Source organism: Schistocerca gregaria, chromosome 1 (assembly GCF_023897955.1).
Source record: "Schistocerca gregaria isolate iqSchGreg1 chromosome 1, iqSchGreg1.2, whole genome shotgun sequence".
Lineage (NCBI taxonomy): Eukaryota > Metazoa > Arthropoda > Insecta > Orthoptera > Acrididae > Schistocerca > Schistocerca gregaria.
Window position 1 is genome coordinate 568,219,614 of NC_064920.1, and position 25,622 is coordinate 568,245,235.

Here is a 25,622-nt window from a genome sequence, read left to right on the forward strand (position 1 = left end):
ATTCATAACGAATCCTACACCTGTTATACCATTTTCTGCTGCTGTTGATATTACCCGATACTCATCTGAGCAGAAATCCTTGTCTTCCTTCCACTTGACTTCACTGACCCCTACGATATCTAAATTGAGCCTCTGCATTTCTCTTTTCAGATTTTCTAGTTTCCCTACCACTTTCAAGCTTCTGACATTCCACGTCCCGACTCGTACAACATTATCCTTTCGTTGATTATTCAATCTTTTTCTCATGGTAACCTCCCCCTTTGCAGTCCCCTCGCGGAGATCCGAATGGAGGACTATTCCGGAATCTATTGCCAATGGAGAGATCATCATGACACATCTTCAACAACAGGCCACATGTCCTGTGGATACACGTTACGTGTCTTTAATGCAGTGGTTTCCATTGCCTTCTGCAACCTCATGTCGTTGATCATTGCTGATTCTTCCGCCTTTAGGGGCAATTTTCCACCCCTAGGACAAGATAGTGCCCTGAACCTCTATCCGCTCGTGCGCCCTCTTTGACAAGGCCGTTGGCCGAATGAGGCTGACTTCTTTTGCCGGAAGTCTTCGGCCGTCAATGCTGACTATTTATCAAAATTTAGGCAGTGGCGGGGATCGAACCCGGGACCGAAGACGTTTTGATTATGAATCAAGGACGCTACCCCCCTTTTTCTGTAGACGCTCTATTCATCATTTTTTTTCTTTTTTTTGTTTCTTATTTTTTTTAAATAATTTGTATTGAACAAACTAAAAGTAGATATATAGTCACTATGCAAGAGTTCTTCAAGGTACCATACCATTTCAACATATACAAATGACTGTTAGTTACGCAAAAAAAAAATTAATTAAAAAGAGAAACATCAAATACAACAAAATATACCATATTACATATTTTGTCCTCTTCCTTTTTTCCGTTTGGTCGATGCATGGGAACGTGGATAAGGGTGTGGCATGATGTTACAGGTAGGCATGGTACACCCCAACTTTGAGGGGGGTCAAGGAACACGCTGCGGAGATAACCGGCAAAAGTTTGTCGGTAAGATTGTTTTCGGGTGTGGGTGCTATTCGCGGTCACAACTTTGTACCAGAAGTCAAGGACTGTATTAGGACCACTTTTAAAGAGGTATTCTAAAGCCTGTCCTCGAAACCAGATGAGGGTATGGTGCTTAGCAAGAGGGTAGTGAAATATCTGGGGCAACAACATGAAATCCAGGGTTACCGTCGTTGGCGGGGCACGGAGGTAAAAGTCCACGATTCGTTGGATGAGGAGGCATACGTTTTGTTTCAGGGGGCACGTAAGACGGTGCTCGTCGGTGTCTTCGAGCTGACAGTCAGGGCAGAGAGGGGAGGTGGCCAGTCCTATGCGACAAAGTCGACTATCAGTCGGGAATTTTCCATAGACTAAAACATACCAGAGTGCGGACACAGACGACGGTAAAAAGGGTGCATGTACACACCCCCAAACCGTGCGCCAGTTAATGTCAGGATGCTGTAGCACCATGGTGTCGCAAGGGTTGGTCAGCATAAACAAACGATTATAATCTTTTGTACGGGGAGAACTGGTGACTGGAAGATCGGCCCGAACGTAGCTGAGTTCTATGAAAAAATTGGCGACATGGTACAATGATGGAGAAATAGGTGCCACATTGATCGGTGGATCGAGAGAAGCTGGTCGGAGGATATCTAAGAGATTGCGTGTTAAGACGGAACCGTCCCCTGCCAATGCCGCAACAGAGTGTGGACAAAGAGTGCAGAAGATCGTGTCCGCACGTTGACAAGTCCGAGGCCACCTTTTGCAGGAGGCAATGTTAAAGTGCTGTAGCGGACTTTGAAAAGTGCCCCTGCTGACACGAAATATCCAAAGGCTGATTGGATGCGGCGGCCAAGGAGTAACGGCATTGGGAGGATCTTGGCGACGTGTACCAGTTTAGGGGCTACATACATGTTGACATAGGACACACGTTGGAGTTGGTTTAAGTTACGGTGCACTTGACCGTGGATATGATGCCGAATCGACTGTAAAAGGCGTCGGTAAGCCAGGGCCACTGTGCGGTGTGTGGAGCTCGTAAAGTCGATACCCAAGTAACGAAGGGTGGTACTGACTGGGAGTGTGTTCGGCACCATAGCCGGGAGGCCGCGCCCAATGTGCATCATAGTCGATTTACGGACATTAAGAATGCTACCAGAAAGACGTCCATATTGGTGGATCCATTGGATGGCATCATTGAGTTCCGTGGAGGAGGAGGTGAGAAAGAGAAGATCGTCCGCATAAGCCCTACAGTGAAAGGTGTAGTCACGCAAAGTGAGGCCCTGCAGTCTAGAAGTAAGTCCAGTGATGAGGGGCTCAAGTGCAATGGCATATAGTAAAGTAGACATATCGCATCCTTGACGCACAGAGCGGCGTATAGGGATCGGTCCTACAAGCCTCCTATTGACTTGTACCATCGAGACCGCGGGAAGTTGTAACCGGCGAATGGCATCGACAAAAAGTAATGGGAACCACATACGTGTCGCCACCATGAGGAGGTATGGGTGTCGAACGCGATCAAAGGCACTCGTGAAATCGACGGATACCAGTGCTGCACGAAGGCGACAAACCGACGCCAGTGCAATGAGGTCACAGCATTCTTCTAGGGCTGTTTGTAAGGTGGCCCCACAACCACGTGCAGTCTGCTCAGGTGAAAGGACCGTAGGTAAGACGGTGCGTATGCGCGCTGCTAAGAGGCGTGCATAGATTTTATAGTCAGCATTCAGTAGTGTAAGAGGGCGATATGCAGAGACATGAGACCCTCTCTTCGGTTTAGGCACAGGTAGAAGAATGCCAGTGACGAATTCAGGTGCAATTGGGAAGGACGGAGTAAAGAGTTCCTGAATCATTTCCGTCCAGCGAGGAAGCATTAACGTGGTGTACGCCCGGTAAAACTCCACTGGGAGACCATTTGGTCCGGGTGATTTGTTCATGGCCCCTTTGTTGATCGCATCTACCACCTCTTCTGCGGTGATTGCAGACATCATGGACGTTGACTCCGCTACGGTGAGAGTCCGATCAGGGGAAATACGGAGATCATCAGGAATGGGCGTCGCCATCGGTTCATCATCATAAAATTGGCGATAATGTTCAGCAAAGGCAGACACCACCGCCGGCTGTGTTGTGTGGTGAACACCATCAGAGGTCGTGATGTTGGGGACGAAAAGTCGTCGTCGACGACTATGGTCGGATGCGCCATGGATTGTGGATGGGGTTTCGTCGTGGAGGAGGTCTTGTCGACACCCTGCAGCCGTGCACGTTGAATCAGAGAGAGGAGACGAGCTTTGGTACGTTGTCGTTCCCTATGGGTGTCAGGTGATGGAAGGAGCGCATCGAGCTCACGGAGGACGGCGTAGTGAAAATTTGTGGTTTCTCGATGCCATGCTGCTGCTTCCTTGCCACATTGTATGAAGGCCTTTCTGATCGCAGGTTTGGCACATTTGAGCCACCAATGGAACGTGGATGTGTACTGCGGAAAACGTCTTTCGCAAGACGCCCATATAGTGGCAATACATTGTCGGCAGTGTGGATCATTAAGGAGGGAGGTATTAAGCTTCCAGCAACCTCTGCTGCGCCACACTGACTGAGGTGGCAGAGCCAGGGAGCAAATGACGGCGCAATGGTCCGAAAATGCAAGGGGCCACCGTTCAGCTTGGGCGACGTCATTGCCAAGGTGGGCAGAGACATAAAACCGGTCGAGTCTGCTCGCAGAATGTGCTGTATAATGGGTAAAACCGGGGGTATTGACATGAATTTTCTTCCAAACGTCCACTAGATGAAAATCTTCGGTTGGTGAGAAGCGCTGGGCACGACGAATAATCAGGCATTTGGTCCTGCGGATGGAGGACAAAGTTGAAATCGCCTCCCATGATAAGGCGATCATAGCGTCCAGAAAACAGGGGCGCCACGTCATGTCCGAAGAAAGTGGACCGCTGCCGACGGTTCGAGGAGCCAGACGGAGCGTAGATATTAATGACGCGCGTGTCGAAGATGGTAACAGCCATGCCTCTTCCACAGGGAAGGATTGTCGTGTCCTTGAGTGGGATTCCTTCGCGTATGTAGAAAGCCACTCACGCCCTGATTGATCACGTGTGGACATGTATGAGTCGTAGCCGTAGACTGGTGGTAGTGTGGCAACGCGTACTTCATGAAGAAGGGCGACGTCGACGTCGGAGGCCCGAAGCATGTCACATAGGAGTTGCAGCTTGGGTGCAGTGGCTCAGTGTGGCAAACCGGTACGTTTGTTTCAGCGGTGGTGAACGCGCATCTACCATCACCAAGGGAAGGAAGAGGAAGGCACCGACAGGAAGTGCCGTCCCATCAGCTGCAGTGCCTTTCTTTTGATTTTAACAAGCAGCCTTGTCCGGAGGAGGCAACTCATCCGGAGCAGGGGCCGTCTCTTCCTCAATCACGTCGGCCCATGCTCCTGTGCCATGGGTCCGTCCAATGTCCATGGGAATTGCGTCGTGGTGAGAGAGATCTGGAGTTGTCGGCGGGGAGACAGGCGTCTCAACCGGCGCACCGATCGTTACATTGTTCGTGGCGACCTCCATAGTGGTCCCGTCCTGCGAAACGTCTTGTTCATCGTGAAAGTTGTCCGCCGACCTCTGCATGGAAATGTCAGCTGGTTGGGTGTTGTCTTCGTCGTCGTGGGTGGCGACGCTTTGAGAGCCCGTGGGTGAACGGCGACGGCGTTTGCGCCTACGTGGCGAGCGTTGTTTGCGCACGTGTTCCTCAGTGTCGGACGACGGCAAGGAAGAGCGTCGACCTGGTTCGAGAGCGTCGGTGGGTACAATGAAATTGTCAAACAGATGTTGTGAAGAAGTACTGTTCTCCTCAGCGTCCGGTGCGGGAACCTGGTCGGCGGCAAGGTCGTCAGGTGGGGCGTCCACACCGTCCATAGGTGACTGGGGCGGTGGGACGTGCCGATCGGAAGGGCCGGGCGACGGACTGGATGAAACTGTAGACGTGGCAAGAGCCGCTGCGTAAGTGACCTGTAGGGCGGTCATCGTGGGTGTGACAGACGCTTCCGACAACGGGAGCTGCGCGACACGTCATTGAATGCATTCAGATGGTAGGTGACCTTCTTCCCCGCAACCGGAACAGGTTAGAGGTTGGCCGTCGTACATTATAATGGCACGGCAGCCTCCGATACGTAGATAGGAAGGCACGTGTTTCTGCAACTCGATGCGGACCTGTGGAACACCATTTAAAACGGGACAGGTCTGGAATTGTACCCATCGTTCGGCGACATGTTCCAGAACGTTGCCATAGGGACGGAGCGTCTCGATGACGACGTCTGCAGATAGTTCGAACGGCAATTCGAAAATCCTTATCGTCCGTGTGCCGAGACCTGCGTGATCGACGGTAACGAGTCCGACGTTGCCGTCGGAATGACAGAAGCGCAGTCCACGTTTTGCAGCACCTTGTCGCACGCCGCATAGTTGATCATTTTGACGTAGACGGTACTGGTAACTATCGACAAGTGGATACCAATTAGATCCGTTGGTGGTATTTTAACTTCATCGCGAATAAATCGTTCTACCTCCAGGGCCTTGGGTCGGGCGAAGTCGGAACAAAAGTTGAAACGTAATGTCTTCTTCCGATAGTTGTGCGCCATCGTGGTCTAGAAGGGAAAACGGCACTTACAGCGGCCGAAGTAAACACAAACACACCGTGCGTGCCTCGCCCGCAGCGCTCTGGCGCGTGACCGTCTCGCAGCACTGCCGGCGGCAGACTGTTAGACCATGGCTACATCAATTATGAATCTCTAAACCAAGATATTTTTAAGGAGTATCTGAACTATTTTCCCACTACTTCTCGACCGATCTGTTCCTCACTACCACTTCGCGAACGATACATAAGGTGAATTACTGACTCGCCATGTCGAATCATACTGGTAACTTTCGCAGCTGGCGCCAGTATTCTTCTCTTGTAGTATCATCTTTGCCATTGATGTCGCTTTGGCCGGCCTCGAGTCGGTTGTTTATTGCTGCAGCATCCAGGCGGCGGCCTCTATCGAATTGAAAGCCCACAACCGCCTCTGAGTCCTCAAACTCCTCTCTGGCTGGACATGCGGGTTGAACCCCTCTACCATCCACCACATCTCCAAATCCTTATTCCATCCCATCCTATGTTATGCCAGTCTTGCCTGGATATCCGCCCCCTCCCCCAATTCCATAAGTCCATCCAGATCCTCGAACGCAATGCACTCTGCCTCGCCTTCTGTATAAACCTCCTGCATATGCCTCCCGTCCCCCACGTGTATCCTCTACGTCCTGATTCCTTTCCCCTATCTGCTCCTATTCCACTAACATATCTGTCTACTCTACACCTCCCACTGCCTTGATCCCCCTCATCTTCTGGTTGCTTCCCTCCTCTCCAACCCTCAACCTCTGCTGCACCTTCACTGTTGTGTCCCCCCTATCCTCCATCTCTAAACCCTTCATCTCCATTCAAAAGGTGACTTCTGTCAACTCTTCCTCCTGTATGATGCCCTCTCTCCCTCCATTTATCCCTCCTATCAACTCTGATTCTCACGTCCCGCTCCTTTACTCTATCCTTTCCACAGGCTCCCTCTTCCCTCCCTTCCATCCTGTCCTTTCCCCACCTTCTCTCTCTCCACCTCTCTTCTCTCTTGAGTCCTTTCTGCTCTCCCCTACACTGCCTTTCCCACTCCTTCTCGCGTCCGCCCAGCCCCCTCTTTTCTATGCCCCTTCCCTCCATAGACTGACTATCCCCTTTCTCTTTTCATCTCCTCCATCCTTTTCCTCGTCATAAGTCCGGGTACTTCCCCCACCCCAACCCCCCACTCCCCCAACCCATCTGCCGCTGTGACACCTGTATAGTACTGTTATAAGTGAGTGTTCAGTGTTGTGCGTCCCCTGTCACTGTTGCGAACAGTCGCCATAATGTCATTAGTTGTGTTTTTCATCTCGTGCGAACAGAAACCAGACATTCGCCATGTTTTTTTTAATTGCGCATCATTCATCCGCATCGTCGCCGCAGTGTTTTTATATTTTTCCACACCTTACCTGTTTTTCTTCTTTGTTTCTGTTCTCATAAAGTTTTTCTAACTTTTCAGTAGGCTGTAGAGCAGCATACTATTCTGCTGGCAGTGGGGTGGGGGGGGGGGGGGGTTTGTTGAGGGAAACAGAGAAATCCAATAAAAAAAAATGGAGGCGGTGCTCTCACCGTGTGGTCTGTCGGTTACGATTACAACACGGTCGGGAGACTGGTACTTGCTTGCAGCTTGTGCTCACTGTTCGTGGTTATACTGGTGCTGCGATCGTAGACGGCGGAAATGTTTTGGGTTCTGCGCCATGCGTGGTGCTTGGCTTTACTTACCACGCAGTGCATGTTTGGAAGAAACGCTTGCCGGAGTGTCGCCTGGCATTAACCCTTCGCCTGGGAATATGGTGCGAGTTCGATTCAAACAGGTGCCATTATGTTCTTTCATGTGTTTAATGGTTAACTAATATTGTCTTTAGTGAAGAGTGTGGTATGTCAAAGCTCTGTCACACGTGACACGATAACGGGGCTTGGGCTTTCCATCTTAGTTTACTACCTCTAGGTGTCAGATCTGAAGCTAGACGTAAGGACATTTGACGAGGTCCACCTCATTGGCTGATGGTAGATCTAAATTTATGGTAACCTTGGTGAGTAAGTACCTAAATTTGCACCTTAATAGTCGAGTAACTAAATAGTATACCATGAAAGTCTAGTTCTCGTGGGTTATTGTCCGTTTAAGGTAATACTCAGCTGTCGCTATTACAAGAAAGAATCTTATTTACTGGTGTATTGCAGTGTTTAATTGAATTCTTAAGGCTTGAGCTTTTATAAAAAATGACAAAAGCTTTCATGAGCCTTTCTGTTTCAATGTTATGTTTTATTCTTTTATGTAATTTGAATGTGCAATCGCAAGTATGATGTTGTAGTTGATTTACGTTTCAGTTGGACGGAGCGCAGTGTATTTGCTCCGATACTGTGGCACGTGGCTCCGAGCCTTGACGACTTTGCAGTTGCCAGTGGAACTGTTTCGTTAGACCGGCCTTCAGTCTCGTCCTTAATCTGGGTATTATTGGTGTTCCCTTTGTTCCTCGCTCTGTCAGGTCGTTAAGCTTTGCAACTCGTTTCCCAGCCTCCTTGGCGGGTTCACCTTTCCCTCGAAAGAGAAATTTAAAATTTTAAAACTGGGTGACTCTGTAATTAGTATCCGATCAGATTGCTGGAGGCTCCGCCTTATTAATTCTGTATTTCCTTAGCAGCTACTTTTATTATGTTTGTACCTTGTATGCTAATTGAGTTTCAATCTTATAAAGGAGGGCTTCATTTGCGTATTTTCTTAGGGAATGTTTAGATACCGAGGTGTTGTTTCTTTTCTAATTGTTTGTTGTTTAATTAACGCCTACCTTAACTGGCACCAGCTGGATTATTCATTAGTGGAATGTTCTTGTGAACGGCGTCTTCATTGCCGAGAGTTCAAGTTTAAGAAGTTGCCTAATTGTTACTTGTATGCGTTATGTTTTGCTTTAATGTTATAGATTGGTATGAATTTATATTGCATAAGAGAAATCATTGTACAGAATAGTCTTGTGGGTTCACACTTTGCAAGTCTTGATTGTATTAAGTATTTATATCAACAGAAATTTTCCAAATGTTTTAAGCATTTGTTATGCCTACTTCAACAGGAATTTAAGAAACAAATTTATTTGGCTTGTTAAATTCATTCATTTTATTGTATATAAATCGTGCAAGCTAACAACCAGTGTTTACCAAATGCTGTGTAGGTTTCATTATGGCCTTGCTGCTTTCTGTCGTATTATTGGACGCAAATAGCACGTCCCATGTACATCATGGAAACATTTTAAAGCAAATTCTAATCATCGATTCTCTAATCGATAGTGGGGCAGCAGTTGTTGTAAAAGGTATTCGGAAAGTTCCGTTGCTAAATTCTAGGACTTTTGAATAGGAACAAGTGTCCGGAAACGTCATGCAACGACTGTACAGATCCTAGAAGATATACTCGAAGGTGCCTATATATAGTGATTCCGTGGTGATGTTACAAACATTCTAGGATGATGAATACTGATGTGTTTTTCAATACCGGAAACGAACGAGCCGAAAGTGAAAACCGTTCTGTTAGCTTTGACAGTGGAATACATGTACTGGTACTGTAGTTGCTAAGGTAACAGGTTAGAAACCCTTCAGAGGTGGTACTAAGGACAAAAGAAAGGAAAAATGTCAAGTATACATGGGTTCTAAAATGCCTGCTTTGAGAGCTATGAGCACTTGTTCACTAGAGATGTGTTACACAGTAGCGAAGATGAACAAGAACTCATAGCTCTTCAGGAATGCATCGCACAACCCATGCCCGTTGTACATATTTCCCTTACTTTGGTCCATACTACCACCTCTGAAAGTCTACGAAGTAGGGCTTAACTGTCCACACGTTACGTGAAAAGTTCTAAAAATATAAAAGAAATGAAAAACAACGCGATAGTAGTACGAAGAACTACACAAGTACAAATTTTGTAAATAATGTCATAATTCCTACGATTAATTACGCGTATATGGCACATTCGCTGGTGTGGGGCCCGATATAAAAAAAATATAATTATTCTTTACCGGATACGCATACATAACTATCGGTGATGTACGTACTACTTTTCGTTATTTATTCGAGATTGTTTTAGCTCTGACCACGTCCTAATGAATCAGGTTCTTTAGTTGATTCTTAATGCAGGCCTAAAATTTAAAATAAATTAGCAGAATAATGAGTACAGGCAATTCTAAAAATTACTACTATAAGACGCCGTAAAAAGACGACCTCATTTTTAATAAAAGTGGATTCTGTGTGATTTTGTATACAGTGATAAGTATAGCTACTGACCATACCTGACATGCTGTACTCCTAAGAAAATTAAACCTACACATTATTCTGTTCCCGAAAGTCCTCGCAGGCACCTCTGGTTACTTGGGTAAAAAAGAGGAAACGAAATGAAATGGGGTTGCCCTGGCAGAGGATAGATGAACGTCGAAAATTGTGCAAGATAAGCAGCGGTACAAAAAGTGTCCTGTCACTCATCCCTCGTAGCGGATCAATCACAGTGTCTGGCAGCTATTATGCAGAGTTCACTGACCTTAATGTTTAGTGCGGAACGGAAATCAAATCTGCTTACACGCTACTTAATATACGGATACTAAACTAAACCAAACTCCGTCCAAACAGGCTATGAAGGCCCAACGGGACCGACCGGCCGCCGTATCATCTTTCAGCTCACAGGTGTCACTGGATGCGGATGTGGAGGGGCATGTGGTGAGCACACCGCTCTCCCGACCGTATGTCAGTTTACGAGACCGGAGCCGCTACTTCTCAGTCAAGTAGCTCCCCAGTTTGCCTCACAAGGGCTGAGTGCACCCCGCTTGCCAACAGTGCTCGGCAGACGGGATGCTCACCCATCCAAGTGCTAGCCCAGCCCGACGCTGCTTAACTTTGGTGATCTGACGGAAACAGGTGTTACCACTGTGGCAAGAGCGTTGGCTTAATATACAGATAACTGACATTATTCCTTTTAATGCGTTTCAGTTCTAGTTTGAAACAAAATTATTAAACTGAAGGGGACCCACTGCTATCAGCTTATCCTACTCCAGTTTACTTCCAGTTTTTTCACAGCTGTGGGACCTACGTGGCATCTGTTCTTTTTTAGAAGGAACTGACAGCAAGCATTCAAATAAAATTATTAAAAACTTCACAGGCTTGGATGACAAACCCCGAATGTTAATACTAACAAAATCCTTAATTTGGCCGGACGGAGTGGCCAAGCGGTTCTAGGCGCTTCAGTCAGGAACGGCGCGACTGCTATGGTCGATGGTTCGAATACTGCCTCGGGCATGGGTGTGTGTGATGTCCTTAGGTTACTTACGTTTAAGTATTTCTAAGTTCTAGGGGACTGATGACCTCAGAAGTTAAGTCCCATAGTGCTCCGAGCCATTTGAAAAATTTTGCTTATTTTGCCTTAATATACAAAATACACAACATTTTAATTGTAAGTGCCGAATAATTCCTCTCTTAAACAACCTGGAATTCTCCCTTTCTCTAATTAATTGATTGCTTGAATGATCTGTTTATTATAAAAATAATCACTTTACAGCTTGCAGCAATTCGGATATTCATTATCGTTTTAAGGGTTCGATAACTCCAGCCGTATGCGCTATAAGATCCCTTTTCTACTGCATAACATCAACCAAGATATCTCGTTATACTAGTGCGTAGGAATATAATAGTAGTTACATTCTTTTCATATAGTACGTGGACACCAATATTATTTTTCTTCATAATCTATTAACCATATTTCAGGCCAAAATTATTAAATCTTTTAACAACCTTGCAGTGGAAAGTTAAATGGCACATTAATCCATTATTTACGCAACTACAATATAAAATAACTTAACAGTCCCAAATATTTCCCTATTTTGGTGTGGGTTTTGGTACAGAACGTCCTTCAAAGGTTTTTTAATACTCTCCAATCCCTGTAACTAATTTTGATAATACTACTGAGTGTCGGAAACATGTAATAAATTATCCATAACAGCTTCACATTTGTAGTATTCCATAAGCTTCCAGCAAGAAAGCAGCGCTCCTACACCAGCGATGGTCTTTAATTTTCTTAACCTAAAGCTGACTGCTGCCAGTTGAAAGATTAACTCTTCGGCTTAACTACGTGCAACACTCTCCCCCTGCGGCCGGGGTGGCCGAGCGTTTCTAGGCGCTACAGTCTGGAACCGCGCGACCGCTACGGTCGCAGGTTCGAATCCTGCCTCGGGCATGGGTGTGTGTGACGTCCTTAGGTTAGTTAGGTTTAAGTAGTTCTAAGTTCTAGGGGACTAATGACCTCAGATGTGAGGTTCGATATTGCTCAGAGCGATTTGAACCATTTTTGAACACTCTCCCACTGATAACTTACGCTAATTACAAGTTGAATAAAAACAACACAAGAAAAGAAGAAATCTTTTCAATCCTACGTGAAATCATGTCTTATGCTATACACACCTACCTATGGCTACTACGGAAACCTCTTGTCTGGTCGAGGATGACAGCCTATCCCCGACCATTCAAAGTGTTCCACTTTCTCACAATGTCAATAACCACGCTCTTTTCATAGCTGATTCAGTCACATTAATGACACCACAGCCTACGTTCAATGGCAACGTCCATTAACCACACACAGAGGCCACGTCTCAGCACCAGCAGTTGGTGTCTGTGTGTGTGTGTGTGTGTGTGTGTGTGTGTGTGTGTGTGTGTTTGCGAGAGAGACAGAGACAGAGAGACAGAGAGAGAGAGAGAGCATTTGTGTGCGTGTACAAAACCTGTCGGTAGGACACGGAAAACATTTCTGTAGTCGTCGTAATGCCACAAGGGAGGGGTATAAGTGACATCCAAAGAGGAATGATCATTGACTTTCGGGCCAAGGTTGGAAGCATTTCCGAAGTGGCTAAGATACATTCCTGGAATTGGAAAAAAGAACACATTGACACCGGTGTGTCAGTCCCACCATACTTGCTCCGGACACTCGAGAGGGCTGTACAAGCAATGATCACACGCACGGCACAGCGGACACACCAGGAACCGCGGTGTTGGCCGTCGAATGGCGCTAGCTGCGCAGCATTTGTGCACCGCCGCCGTCAGTGTCAGCCAGTTTGCGGTGGCATACGGAGCTCCATCGCAGATTAACACTGGTAGCATGCCGCGACAGCGTGGACGTGAACCGTATGTGCAGTTGACGGACTTTGAGCGAGGGCGTATAGTGGGCATGCGGGAGGCCGGGTGGACGTACCGCCGAATTGCTCAACACGTGGGGCGTGAGGTCTCCACAGTACATCGAAGTTGTCGCCAGTGGTCGGCGGAAGGTTCACGTGCCCGTCGACTTGGGACCGGACCGCAGCGACGCACGGATGCACGCCAAGACCGTAGGATCCTACGCAGTGCCGTACGGGACCGCACCGCCACTTCCCAGCAAATTAGGGACACTGTTGCTCCTGGGGTATCGGCGAGGACCATTCGCAACCGTCTCCATGAAGCTGGGCTACGGTCCCGCACACCGTTAGGCCGTCTTCCGCTCACGCCCCAACATCGTGCAGCCCGCCTCCAGTGGTGTCGCGACAGGCGTGAATGGAGGGACGAATGGAGATGTGTCGTCTTCAGCAATGAGAGTCGCTTCTGCCTTGGTGCCAATGATGGTCGTATGCGTGTTTGGCGCCGTGCAGGTGAGCGCCACAATCAGGACTGCATACGACCGAGGCACACAGGGCCAACACCCGGCATCATGGTGTGGGGAGCGACCTCCTACATTGGCCGTACACCTCTGGTGATCGTCGAGGGGACACTGAATAGTGCACGGTACATCCAAACCGTCAACGAACCGATCATTCTACCATTCCTAGACCGGCAAGGGAACTTGCTGTTCCAACAGGACAATGCACGTCCGCATGTATCCCGTGCCACCCAACGTGCTCTAGAAGGTGTAAGTCAACTACCCTGGCCAGCAAGATCTCCGGATCTGTCCCCCATTGAGCATGTTTGGGACTGGATGAAGCGTCGTCTCACGCGGTCTGCACGTCCAGCACGAACGCTGGTCCAACTGAGGCGCCAGGTGGAAATGGCATGGCAAGCCGTTCCACAGGACTACATCCAGCATCTCTACGATCGTCTCCATGGGAGAATAGCAGCCTGCATTGCTGCGAAAGGTGGATATACACTGTACTAGTGCCGACACTGTGCATGCTCTGTGGCCTGTGTCTATGTGCCTGTGGTTTTGTCAGTGTGATCATGTGATGTATCTGACCCCAGGAATGTGTCAATAAAGTTTCCCCTTCCTGAGGCAATGAATTCACGGTGTTCTTATTTCAATTTCCAGGAGTGTAGTAAAGCACACGCGTGTTGCCATTGTTAAAGTATATCAACGGTGGCAAAACCGCCGCTGAGGAAAGTTTATTTCATCATCGGCCTTAGATGACAAGGAGGGGGGGGGGTGACGACTGCGGAGATGCGCACTGGAAGATAGACTTGCAATTGTTCAGCAACTGATCGAGAAGAGGAAACACGGGCATTCTGAAGAGTCTCATGTGCACAGTCATCATTTTTGTAATACAGCTTTACAAGCAGAGCGTGATCCTGCATTGAGACAGTTATGGCGAACGTCACTGAAGCGAAACGAGTAAAAACTGTGTAATAGGCGTGTTTGTGCCTACTTCAATGGGTCGTGCACATGACAGGTGTTTTCATTTACTCATTCTGACACAAACAGCCACATCTATTGATCAATTTTCACACTGTTTTTTTTTTCTTCCACCATACGTTTTCTCCCTTCTCCGGTAGTATTCCATTACAATGTGACGCCATTCTGAACAGTGGTGTCATTTCTGTAGCGTTTTGAAAGATTAACTTTAATTATAACAGCCCTGTATTGTTCTAAATTCATAAATCTTTCGAAGTTAGGTCGTCGCCCCTCATATTTATTAGTATACTTTCCTGGTTCTTTAATATCAAGATTTAAAATTCTCTGACCATGAAATGTTTTTCAAAAAGGTAAGTCTTATAATTCTCTTGATACATAAAACAACACTGAGCAGCATCCGCTGTCGAATAATCTACCAAGAAACTGATTGTTCGTATTTCCGTCTATCACGTACGAAATGCTCCTTGAAATGACTGGAGAAACACAACAGGATGCAGTTCACCAGATGGGTCGTAGCACGTAAAATTACGCAACTTTAACGCCCAGTCACATATAGGCCTACCGTGACCACAGCAACGCTATTTAATCCTTGTCTATTAAATTATCCTACCTTTTGATTGTCGCACTGTTTTGTGTGCATCAGGTATTCCTCTAACTTAGTTACTCCTGTCTCTACTGCCTTCGAACCTTCAATAATTTCCCCCTTCAGTTTAATTGTTTTTCAGTGTGGGTATGCAGATTACCTTTTATTTCCCTAGCTTGAGTCAGAAAATTCTCCTCAACCGTTTCCACTATTTTTGATTGTAGATATTCACGATTTCAGAAAATTGCTTCTATTTATCGTTATCCCCACTTATAATTTGTTCCCTCTGTTCATATATTTGTTATCAGACTTCTAACTGGATTGATGCCGTCCACTTCCAATTCCTCTAATGGGCCAATCTCTTCATTTCAGAGTAGTACTTTACCATACGTCCTCAGTTGTTCGCTGGATGTATTCCAGACTCTGTCTTTCTCTACAGTGCACATTTCACTCTAGTACCATTGAGGTTATTCCCCGGTTCCTTAACACAGAACCTGTCATCTTTTCCCTTCTTTTTGTCAGTGTTTTCCAAATGTTCTTTTCTTCATCGAGTCTGTGGAGACTCTCGACTTACCGTTTTAGTCTACTGGATTTGTAATATTCGTCTGTAATATCGCTTTTACTCTCAATACATTTCCCCTACCCATTTGACTCTTCATTCCATTCGAGAAACCCTATAATTCTTTTTCACTTTCTCTGAGAATAGCGATGTCAGTGACTATTGAAGATTGTTCCTACATGTGATCCTTTGTTTTATTTCCGTCTTCTGATCGCACGGCAGTTGCTAAAAATTGCGTCCCTGTCTTACACTCTATTTAATCCAAACACTTCGTTCTGGTCCGTTTTGCTTCTTGTACATATTGCATAGCTCCCGTCTTTCCCTGTACCTTACTCTTATTTTTCTTTACTAATTTCGAAAATCTTGCACCATTTCACATTATCGAACGCTTTTTCTGGATTGATGAATCTTATGAGCACTTCTTTCTTTTCTTCTGTCTAGCTTCTATTATCAAGCGCAGAGTAAGAATTACCTCTCAGGTGCTTTTCCCTTCACTAAAGCCGAACTGATGGTCAACCTCACAGATCCTCCGTGTTCTTTTCCAATTTCCTGTACGTTACACTTGTTATCATCTTGGATGCCTTAGAAGTTAAGCTAATAGTGTTCCGGGTTAAAGTGAAGCGCCGGCACGCCAGGTGGAAACGTTAGAGCAGAGAGGGCAATTGCACGCAGACCGACCCCTCTCTGTGTGAAGATGGTATCTGTTCTTTCGTGCATTTCGGATATGTCCGAAAGAACAGATACCGTTGGTGACCTTCCAGCTCTCGAAGAATATAGTTTCAGAGAAACCCATACCATTAGCTGTACACTATACTCATTACTCGTGGCAGTCAATCAACCGATTCTCACAAGAGTTTGAGCAATGTGAGTGCATCCGCAGTGAAGAAGATCATTGGCCGGTAAGCCTTATCTATATGAAGATGGCATCTCTTCTATTGGATATGTCCGACATTCTTTGAATATTTGCCTTTTGGCAGTGCTCAGCACCTCCCATTTTCCTATGGTATTTGGAACAGCTGACTGCTTAAGTACCAAACTTTTCAAACTATTTCTACGATATTGTGCTAAACTCACAAGAACACGATGCAAATTTGTGTGCTTCCTTTCGTGTATTATCCGATGCAGGACTAAAGTGTAGACTGGACAAGTGTGATTTTTTTAAAACCTGAGTGACAGTCATGGCTATGTAGTAAACAGTCAAGAAGTACATTCTCTTCTGTCACATTTGTTAGACATATGAGATTTGCCAGTTCCCCGCAATGTCACAGAATTTTAGTCTGCCTAAGGGAAAATGACCTGTTGTATTCGGTTCATATTGAATGCTGCATGAATAGCGGCTCTGTTGTACCGCTTGAGTCACAAGAAAGTCCACTTTGTATGAACAGATAAGTGCTAAGTAGCTTTGAAAAAACTTAAAGATACATTGCTCAGTGACCATTGCTTAATTCACTTTGATCTTGACAAACCAGTTGTATTCCAAGTTGACGCTTCTTCTTACGGTATCGGTGCAGTGATTTCTCACAGAATTAGTGATAAAGACATACCTATTGCTTTCGCATCAAAAGTGTTGTCCAAAGCTCAGTTCAATGATTCACGAGTTGGGAAAGAGCCTTTGGCTATTACGTATGGTGTCACCGAATACCACCACAATTTGTATGGCAGAAAGTTCTACTTAGTAACAGATCACAAGACTTTGCAGTCCTTGTTTCATCCGACGAAACCGGTTCCTCTGCAAACTGCCCAAAAGTTGCAAATATGGACTTCGTTGCTGTGACAATACCAGTACGAGGTTGTGTATCGTTCGACAGCTCAACATGGTAATGCGGAGGCACTTTCAAGTCTACCGGTTTGCCTTTACGTAGACTTTGAGGCTTCAGGTGAATCTTGTCATCACATCGATGCTCAGGATTATGAATTACTTCAATCCTTTCCTCTGAACTACCGGAAAATTACACAGGCCACGGAAGCTGATTCAGATTTGCACATTTTCGTGAACTACCTTCGCACATCTTGGCCTCACTCATTGCATAGCATAAAGAACTCGGTAGTGCGCCGATACTTTGCACGTCGGCAAACCTAGCTATAAAGAAAGGTGTGATCATTGTTCAAAATGACATTTGACTGGCACGGGTATTGATCCCCAAAGCTTTGCCAAAAGGACACCGGGGAATTGTTCGTACGAAACAGTTAGTGCGTCGACACTACTTGGCAGGGAATGGACACCAAAATGGAACAGATGACATCACACTGTAACGCATCGAGGCCTAAGAGCAAGACCGACCACGGCGCATACTGCACGAAAGTAGCCCTAAGCTTCATCGCTCTGTCAATTCAGCAGAAAAACCTGTTTTTAAACCGGTTTACTCGCAACTGGTTATGTACGTACTAACGAGAATTGCATCTCCTAATGGACGTATAACTGATTACCAGTCGGACAAAAAATTTTAAGTTCAGTTCTCGACACAAATGGTATAAAGGCTTGTTTATAAAATTTAGTTTCTCCTGCGTAGAATTCCACATTTGATACAAGATGCCATGCCTTATGCAAGCGATAATCATTCCGCTCCATCACAAATATTCACTGCTTCGCCTAAGTCGCAATTACCATAGCAACGTGTGCAAACAGTCTTTGTGCTAACCTTTTGGAACTCTTGCTGGTTGAGTGGGGTTGACTCTTATAGCAAGTTTCCTTTTGCTGTGCCAATGAACTTGACAATGTCATCTAGCCTAATTTAGCCGGACACTGCTCCACCCTCTTCAGCACCCGGTGCCGAAGGAAGGCAGCAGGTATCGCTTTGCGCCGCACGTTATTGTGTTCCTCACGCTTTTTAGCGGCAGTAGATGGTGGCCGCGAGACGAGATCCTTCGTCGACTTGACGTATGCTTGTATCTCACTTCAGGCCCAAACGGACTGCTGCAGTGGCATCACAATCAAACTGACGACTGTCATGTTCACGGTGACCTTTCTGTATCTCTCATCCAGATTCACGGATCCCGAGGACAGCGCGGCCATTGCAGCCGCCAGACAGTGTCATCACGAAAAAAACGGCACGAACCCATGCAGTCCGAGCCTTCGCCTCCTCCTCCTCCTATCATCCTACCGATGGAGATGGACCCGCTTATTCCGCAGCAGCCGATGCCTTCTGCATCTTGATACGGGCCTCAGGAGTGGACGCATATCGTTCTGGTCGTTTTCCGGGGGGTGATTCCGCCAGAGCGAAGGCTGGATAGCGGGATGCGACCGGAAACCTGAAGTACCCTGCAGGCACAGCTTCCGGTCCAGCGCAGCGTTCACAGTCCTGCCTTCCCCCCCCCCCCCCCCCCCTTCCCGAGCGCCTTGTAGTACGACGGTCCGTCGCATTGTGGGGGAGGAATGTTCGCGGGGTAAAGTCAAGCGCTGGCACTTCAGACTTGAACGTTAGAGCAGAGAGGGCTGTGGAGAAGACGTCAGCCAGTTGCAAGAGGACCGAGCTCTCTCTAGGACGAGAAGGCGACGGCTGCGCCCTCTACACGAAGAAGACATAATCACCGCGCCGCCTAGTCGCGGCCCAGATGAAGACTAGCAGTTCGCCGGCTGCCACACGGGCATCAAGAATAGGCCCTTCTATAGCAGTGACTTAGGAACTGTATTAATTCTCTTGTACTACGAATTGTATTTAGTGAAGAGACTGGTTACGTTGCATGTCGCCCTTTGCTTGCGACATTGTAAATTTCTCTAAATTAAGTACTGTCATTTATTTGCTGTAAATAAAATTGATTACTACGATTTGCTTGAATTGTTATCTAGCGATTGGAGAAAGCAGGTCTCCTACGCAACTACTGTTTTCTATATCATTCTGAAATGAGTGGATGATATTTTCGTGGAAGTCTGACGGTGCGTCGCCAGGCTGATAGATTGTACACACACACCATCCGGAATAGTTCTTTTGTTGCCACTTTATCCAGTGACTCTTATAAATTCAGATCTATTGTTTTCTCTCACTGCTGTCTCATTTGATCTTAAGTTCTCCAGAATACTTTTAAATTGTCATTCTGATACTGGATCTCCTGTCTCTTCCCTATCGATTCCAGTACCGACTTCTTTCAAGTCATCGGAGAAGTCTCCCTATTCGAATTACACTCTTAATGTAGCCACACTTGCTTTTTCACCAAAGATTTATTTTACTTTTCAATATGCTAAGTAATTAATGTTTTTTTTTCTTGTTCTTGACATTTTTCTGGCAGCCTTTTCGCACTAGCTGCCCAGAGCTTGCTATTTACTTCATGCCTAGGTGATTAACATTATTGTTTTCCTGCTTCTCCCTGAAAAATTTTTACTTCATCCTTTCGCCTGTCTACTTAAGTTATTCTGTTATCCAAGGTTTCTTCGTAGCTATCTCCTTTGGACCTATGTCTCACTGGTCAACATCTATGAGTGTCCTTTTTTAAGAAATCTACTCCCCTTCCCCTGATCTGATTACTGTGATGTTCCTTATCACCAGTTCCTTAGATAACATCAAACGGGAGTCATTTGTCGTCAGTACTTCTGTATCCAACTTCCTTCCATACTGATTGTTTAGTACGCACCTCTTAAACTTCAGTATACTCTTCATCATTGTCGTTGTAATGTTATCCTTACAGTCTAATCAATTAGGAAACTCTGTATGATCACGATGCAATCCAGCTGGAATTATGACATGTCCGTGACTCCGAGTCTTTTATAAATATAAGTCTTGATCCTGTGATTGTAAATCAGAGAATTAGCTGTTACCACCAGAAATTTGTGGAGTACTCAAATGATCTGTCATCTCTCTGTTTCCAACTGTCTACCTTATGCTCTTCTGTAAACTTTCCTTTTAATTTTTATTGTAATTGTGTTCCGACCCCCACGATTATTAGATTTTCGCCTTACTTTCCGTATTGATTTACCCGTTAAATATCCCCAAAGCCGGCCGGAGTGGCAGTGCGGTTCTAGGCACTACAGTATGGAGCCGAGCGACCGGTACGGTCGCAGGTTCGAATCCTGCCTAGGGCATGGATGTGTGTGATGTCCTTAGGCTAGTTAGGTTTAATTGTTTTTAAGTTCTAGGCGACGGATGACCTCGGAAGTTAAGTCGCATCGTGCTCAGAGCCATTTGAACCATTTTGAAATATCCTCATATATTTCCTTTAATTCATCTTCTGCCTGCGACATCTGTCTATATACCTCAACTGTCGTTGTCGGCGTTGGCTTAATATCAAATCTGAGGACAACCGCTCTATCGTTCAAATGTTCACAGTAGCTCAATCTCTGTCCTAGCTTTATATCTCCTACTGTCCTACCCATAAAGATCCTTCCTTTCGTTTTATCAGTTTCTACTCCTGTTGATATCACCCTCCATTCGTCTGACTAGAACTTCTTTCCATTTCCATCCAATAGCACCCAATAAATCACATCTTTCTATGGAATTTCTATCTTGCCTGCTGTGGTGTCACCGCCAGACACCACACTTACTAGGTGGTAGCCTTTAAATCGGCCGCGGTCCGTTAGTATACGTCGGACCCGCCTGTCGCCACTATCAATGATTGCAGACCGAGCGCCGCCACACGGCAGGACTAGAGAGACTTCCTAGCACTCGCCCCAGTTGTACAGCCGACTTTGCTAGCGATGGTTCACTGACTTCTACGCTCTCATTTGCCGAGATGATAGCATAACCTTCAGCTACGTTATTTGCTACGACCTAGCAAGGCGCCAGTATCCGTACTATTATATTGTGAATCATGTACCATAAAGAGCGACGTTCTCCATTAATGGATTAAAGTTAAGTATTCCACCAGCTCCGTCCGTTTTTCTCAATTCTAATTCCCTTGTCATGTTCCAGACCTCACGCCAGCCTGCGTGAGCTAAAAAGCGTGCACTCCGGCCTCCTTTAATTATACGGGTTGGCTCTCTTGCCAACCACAACATTGGCGACGAGAGTAAAAGTGTTCTTATCGATATTGCCCTGATTTACTTGTGTCATGGCTTCGCCCAAATCTCCAGATATACTGTCCGAATTTTATCGCTTACAGAATCAGCAGACGCTGGCCTTACTGGATGACCTTAGACAGCTCGTCCAGGGTCAACGTGCGATGCAAAACGATGCGGCAGCAGCCGCTTCACCAATACCGCAGCCATAACACGCTGTTGCAACAACTTTTCGACCTTTTGATGCTGCACTGGAAAGCTGGACGGAGTGGTCACGCCAATTTGGATTCCATCTCACCGCCTACAGAATTCAAGGTAACGAGCGGCAGCCTTTTTTGTTGTCATTAGGAGTAACCACGTACCGTGTGATAGTCAAATTATTTCCCCGACGCGACGTAGCAACTCTGTCCTACGAAGAAATTTTGTCTGCATTAGATGCATATTTCAAAGAATCAGTCAATGTAGTTGCGAAAAGGTATACCTTCTTTCGTACAAAACGTACGGCAGGTCAGACTCATCGGGAGCTGGTTGCAACCTTGCAAGGCCTTACTAGAGATTGCGCTTTTGAGTGTCAATGTGGACTCCCTTATTCAGATACTATGGTACGTGATGCAAATGCACAGAACGTTTCTGATGTTCGTATAAGGGAACAGATTTTGAAACTAGTCAATCCCTCCCTTCAACAAGTGATTGACATATTGGATCGGCAGGACACACTTGCCTTTGCTCAGGAATCGCCAGCAGTGTGTCAGGTTAACCGGCCCGCCGGGCGAGCTGCACGGAGCAGTAAACAGCCCTCGCGCCCGGCCGCGCCGCTGCCGCGAGGCCCTCAGCCACGTGCGCCGCGCCGGCAAGCAATTGCAGTGATTAAATCATGCCCGCGGTGTGCTACTAAACATTCGCGTGAGAATTGCCCGTCACGCCAAGCTGTTTGCTTTTATTGTAATAAAAAAGGACATGTTCAGAGTGTTTGCCCGAAAAAGCTCAGATCGGAAGCTCAAAACCGTTCCAGGCCCTTTGCTTCGCGCCGGAATCGGAATCGAACCAAGGTTACTCAGGCTCACGAAACTTCGCCCATGGAAATTCATGTAGTTCATTCCACTCCGCCCAGTGCCACTCACTCTAAGAGCGACTGTGTTCGTCACAAAAATAGTGTGCGTCGACATCGCCGAAACTCCCGTCAAGTCGCAAGTGATTACGTACCAGTGTCAGTTCACGTTGCACGAGACAGTCGCTCTTGTCGTCAGCAGGACAATAAACCTTTTGTATACTTGGACATTAACGGCAATTTGATACCATTCCAGCTCGATACAGGAGCTGCCGTTTCACTGATCAATCAAGACACTTACAAACTGCTGTGCACACCACCGTTGCGTGCCGCAAATGTTAACTAGCTATTCAGGGCAAGAGATCCCTGTGTTAGGACAGTGCAGCCTGCTTGCAACATACAAAGGACAAACTAAACTTGTCATTTTACGTCCTTCGTTCTTCTTCTGCAGTGAACTTGTTTGGTTTCGATTTATTTCAGTTGTTTAACTTGTCTATAGTAAATCAGGTCCTAACAGTGAACCAGACTGTGCCTTCAGACAGTGTTTCTCGTCTATGTGAAGTATTTGCAGATATTTTTGCACCAGGCCTCGGTTGCGCTAAGAACTATAAAGTACACTTGGAACTGAAAGTAAACGCGCAACCGAAATTTTTCAGAGCGCGCAATGTTCCCCAAGCATTCCGTGATGCGGTCGCGAAAACATTAAACGATTTGGAATCACAAGGTGTAATTGAACGTGTGCAGGCTTCTCTCTGGGCATCTCCTTTAGTAATTTTGCCAAAACCTTCCGGAAAGTTGAGACTTTGTGTGGACTTCAAGGCAACAGTAAATCCACAACTAGTGATTGCAACTTTTCCTGTACCACTCCCGGAAGAACATTTTGACAAACTGTGACCGGGTAAATATTTTTCTAAGTTGGACCTAGCGGATGCGTACTTGCAAATACCGGTGGACGAAGAATCCCAGCGCTTTTTGGTGGTTAACACGCATCTTGGGCTGTATCAATTCAAACGACTGCCATTCGGGTGTGCATCCGCCCCCTGCATTGTTTGAGCAATATCTACAAACTGTTTGTGCGTTGGTTCCTACTGCAGCAAATTATCTGGAAGATATTGTGATCTCCGGAAGGACGGAAGTAGAACATTTGGCCAGTCTCAGAACATTATTTCAGATCTTGCGACAAAATGGTCTTCGCTTACAGGACAAATGTGTGTTTTTTGCTCGGGACTTGCCATACTTGGGCCATGTACTCAATGCCCAAGGCATACATCTCAGTCCCACGCACCTTCGTGCCATCCAAGACTTGCCGTCGCTGCAGAATTTGAAGCAGCTACAGAGTGTGCCTCAGAAAAATCAACTATTATCATAAATATATTCCGCATGCCTCCTCCAATTCAGCTCCGCTTCATCGCTTACGCCGTAAGGGTGTTCCGTTCGTCTGGACGACGGAATACGAACGCGCCTTTCGCCAGTTGAAATCGGCGTTGCTTTCCAATACTTGCCTTACGCCATTCGATCCCCGGAAGCCCCTTTTGTTGACGGTGGATGCCTCGGATTTCGGAATCGGTGCTTTGCTTGCGCACAAAGATGGATCGCACGATCGCCCTATTGCCTTTGCGTCCAAACTGCTCTCGTCTGCGCAAAGAAATTATTCACAGATCGAGAAAGAAGCATTGGGTCTCGTATTTGGTGTTACAGAGTTTCATGATTTCTTGTATGGTCGTCACTTTCCCATAATCACAGACCAAAAACCTTTGACATCCCTTTTTCATCCGACCAAGCCTGTACCTCCACGTACAGCGCAGAAATTCATTCGCTGGTCTATTTTCCTCTCGCAGTACCGCTACGATATCTTGTATCGGTCCACTGCTAAGCACGGAAACGCCGATGCGTTGTCCCGCTTGCCTGTTGCTGAGGATAGGGCATTCGATTCCTCCGAACTTGCTAGCATGTTCATTGATGCGGAAACCGATGACGTGGTCGAATCGTTTCCGATTGATTTTCGCCGTGTAGCTACAGGCACAGCTGCCGACCCTGTCCTTGCTCCCGTTCTGCGTCTTGTTGCTACGAAATGGCCCTTGTCAGTCACGGATCGGGGAACCGTTGGTTCGCCGATTTTTTGCTCACAAGGAGTCTTTCTGTACGACGTGGTGTTTTGCTGTTGCGTTCTGATAATAATCAGTCCAGGGTTGTTGTCCCACGTTCGTTACAGTCCTCTGTCTTAAAGCTTCTCCACCAAGGACATTGGGGTATAGTGAGAACGAAACAACTTGCCCGTCAGCACTGTACTTGGTTCGGAATCGATGCCGCGATTACGAATATGTGCTCTTCTTGCATGGTGTGTGCCGAACAACAATCAGCACCACCGCGGAAATTCTGTGCATGGCCAAAAGCCACTTCCCCTTGGCCGCGCTTACACATCGATTTTGCTGGTCCATTCTTGATTCTCGATCGTTGGTTGTGGTAGTTTCTTTCAGTAAGTTTCCTTTTGTTGTCCGGTCTTCCATGACGTCATCTGCCACCATCCAAGCGTTATCCGCTATCTTTTGCATTGAAGGTCTTCCACGGACTATTGTTTCCGACAATGGCCCACAATTCATGTCCGCAGAATTTGTCATCTGCAAGGCCAATGGCATTCAACATCTGACGTCCGCGCCGTTTTCGCAACAGTCAAACGGTGCCGCTGAACGATTGGTCAGGACTTTCAAGTCACAGATGTTGAAGTTGAAAGAGTCGCATTCTCGGGAGGACGCGTTATTGCTCTTTTTGTCCTCGTATCGCTCTCAGCCCCGCGATGGTCGCTCGCCAGCTCAGTTACTCCACGGTCGTCATCATCGAACCTTGATTTCTTTCCTACATCCGCCGCATCAGGTTCCTGTGCAGCGGCAGACACCTGCTTTCGCTCCTGGCGACGTTGTCTACTATCGCCACTACCGCGGTTCACGGTGTTGGCTCGAAGGACGCATTCTTCGCTGCCTCGGCCGCGCTATGTATCTTGTTATCGGGGCTTCTGGTGAGGTGCGTCGGCATCTCAATCAGCTGCGCCTCTGTCGTCGCTCGGGATCTGCCGCTCGCCGTCTGCTTTCAGCGACGGTGCCGTCCGGTCAACGCCCCGGGGACCCATCTTCTGGCTCGCTTCAGCCCCAGGTGTTACCGACGCTGCCTTCCATTTTGCCCCTTGGCGATGCGGCGCCGCCGCCGCCTGTTCTTCCGCCGGCGACGCCCGCAGTGGACGCGTCGCTGC